Source organism: Bos taurus, chromosome 13 (assembly GCF_002263795.3).
Source record: "Bos taurus isolate L1 Dominette 01449 registration number 42190680 breed Hereford chromosome 13, ARS-UCD2.0, whole genome shotgun sequence".
In the NCBI taxonomy this organism is placed as follows: Eukaryota; Metazoa; Chordata; class Mammalia; order Artiodactyla; family Bovidae; genus Bos; species Bos taurus.
In genome coordinates, this window is record NC_037340.1 from 53148825 (window position 1) to 53151770 (window position 2946).

Sequence of the window (2946 nt, forward strand, 5' to 3'; positions counted from 1 at the left end):
GCTCTGTGTGTGTGTGTACCTTAGTCCCCAAGAGTAATAAGATCCTTTTCAGAAAAGAGTGCTGGGGAAAGGGGGAAAAAAAAAAAAAAAAATATATATATATATATATATACACACACACACATACACACACACATATTCAAGTTGAAGAACTAAATGTAGGCTAACAGAAAGAGCACAAACTTCAGACTACCCTAGTCCTAATTTTGAAATCTGTTTGAACTTAGGTAAGTCACATGACCTCTCTGAGCCTTTGTCCCCTCCTCCGTAGAATAAAGATGAACAATGCCAGTTTTGTAAAGTGGCTGTGAGGGTCAGGTGTGATCACATATGTAAAGCTACTAGAACATGGTAGGCACTCAGTAAATGAGGGTTTTCTTTCTTACACTGCCTTAAGGAATGGTGACAAAGCTCAAACATCTGGCAACACAGTGGGGAGAGAGAAGAGGGATGCTGTCTCCCGTGCTGCATGACCAGGCTGGAGGGCAAATGTCTCCAGACAAGGGGGAGTGTCCTAGGGATGAAGACTACTCTAGGAAATGTGGGCACAGTGTCCTTTACTAAAATGATATCTTTCATTAAGCAACATAGATGAGATGTCTTTAATTAAGACTGGAAGATTCAGTGGCTACCGACCTATGGGTTCTGCTTGGACACTGGTTTTCTGAGTAAATTCATAGAAAATGCAGAGTCAGGGAGATCTCATTCATTTCCTCAATTATTCAACAAAGTAGTAACTGAAGGCATTTTGCCAGGTGCTAGAGGTACAAGAAAACAAGATGGATAAGGTCTCAGCTGTTATGGAATTTATAGCCTGGTGGGGGAGACAGAAATAAACAAGTAGGCAATTATTAGTATAAAGCTAAAATTTAAAATAAATTTAAATATAAATAAAATTTAAAACATTCGTAATTGCTGTGAAGGAGACAACTGGGGCTTGGTGATAATGGAAAACTGTGGTAGGAAAAGAATCTCCCTAAGGTATACAGGAAATCCTTCTCAAGAAATATTCCATTCTTGATATTCATAGGATTAGCAAGTTGGAAAGAACATAAGGTTGAGATTATCTCCTCCAACCACCTACTCTCTGCCCAAACTGACAGACTAAGAAATTTTGATCTGCCTGAACACTTGCATTGACTTAGATTTCACAACATATTGCTGCTGCTTAATAATTCCATACTGGAAGTTTCCATCTTTATGTTGGGTTAAAATTTAGATTTCTGTTATTTTTACCCCTTGGGTCCTGATCCTGCTGTCTGCTAGCCTAGGAAGTTCTCTAAGGGAGACTTTTCTGTTACATGCAAACAAATGATGCCTGAAAAGTGAAAGTGTTAGTTGCTCATCGGTGTCCAACTCTTTGGGATCCCATGGACTGTAGCCCATCAGGCTTCTCTGTCCATGAAATTCTCCAGGCAAGAATACTGGAGTGGATTGCCATTTCCTTCTTCAGGGGATCTTCCCAACCCAGGGATTGAACCTGAGTCTCCCACATTGCAGGCAGATTCTTTACCATCTAAACAACCAGAGAAGCCATTCAGACTTTTCTGCTACTTGCCTAACCATCTCAAATAGATTATAAAAACAAAGAAAAAAAGGGTAATTTGTTGACTCACACAAAAGACAGAGCCAGGATATTTAGCTTCAGGTGGAACTTGACCCAAGTGTTCAATAAAGACACTAGCACCTCTCTGTCACTAGGCTCTTTTCTCCTCTGTCTTGGACTCAGTTCTGAGACTGAACATGCTCCTAAGATGGGTGACAGCAGCTCCAGGCTATCCAGGCAAGGTTCAGATATAGCATGCTGTTTTCACAGAAAATCACAACCTAAGTTTCATTGCCCCCATAGGCTGTAAGTAGGTCAAATGTCCAATTTTCAGCTAATGCCAATCATTATGGACATGATGCCTTGATTGGTCAGAACTGAATCACATGATCACCACCAAAGACAGAGTTGGATTCAACCCAATTCAAAGCAGCTGGACAAGGAGGAAGAAAGGGGTGGTTCTTAAGAGGAAAACTGGAGCCTGATTCCCAGTAGGACAGTGAGTGAATGCCAGCCCACCAAATAGGATGGCCATCACCCGACTGAGTGAGGGTGGCTGGGTGGGGACAAGACAGACTGGAGAGTGCATGCCAGGGGAACATGGGCCTGGAGTAGTCAGACTTTATTTTTAAGACTAGAAATATTGGTTGTGGGTTTTTTCAATGTAGTCAAGTAACATTTTTTAAAGGTACTGAGCAGAGCAAGCAATAATATGTTCATTATTCTCACCACTATTTTGTAATTCTTTTTTTTTTAATGAGAACATTCCTTTTTTTGGTTTTAAGATTTTCTCCATATGCTATGGATTCTAGAACACTATTGTTCTGAATTCCCTTTTTTGGATGGATTTCTTTTGGTCAAGGAGGGTTGCCCAAATAAGGTGGAAGGAGTATGGCAAGGAAGGGGTCAGAGACCTGGGCTCAGATCCCTTTGCACTCTGGGAAAGCCACTGTGCTTCACCAAGCCTCAGTTTCCAATCTGTCAAATGGGGAGAAAAATCCCGACTTCTCTGGACAGAGGTGAAGGGTTAGTAACAGCTGACTTACGCTACGCCCCAGGGTATGTGACACTGGTTGCTGCCTCCTCTTGAGGAGCAGTGCCTCTGATTATGGTATTTCAGATGTCACCTGAGCAAGGCGCACACCTGTTGAAAGGACAAAATTCTCCTGGTAGTAAGAAAAGAATATTAAAAAAAAAAATTTTTTTAAATCAAGCTATAGCCTACTTGCTGTAAAGTGTCCTTAATCTTAAATGCATGGCTCAGTGGATTCTTACATATGTACACTCCCGTGTGACCACCACTCAGATCGCAATGTAGAACATTTCTAACATCCCAGGGGGGTGATCTTTTTTTATGAGCTATTTGCGGCAATGGAGAGTAAGCCAGAGGAACAATTGGA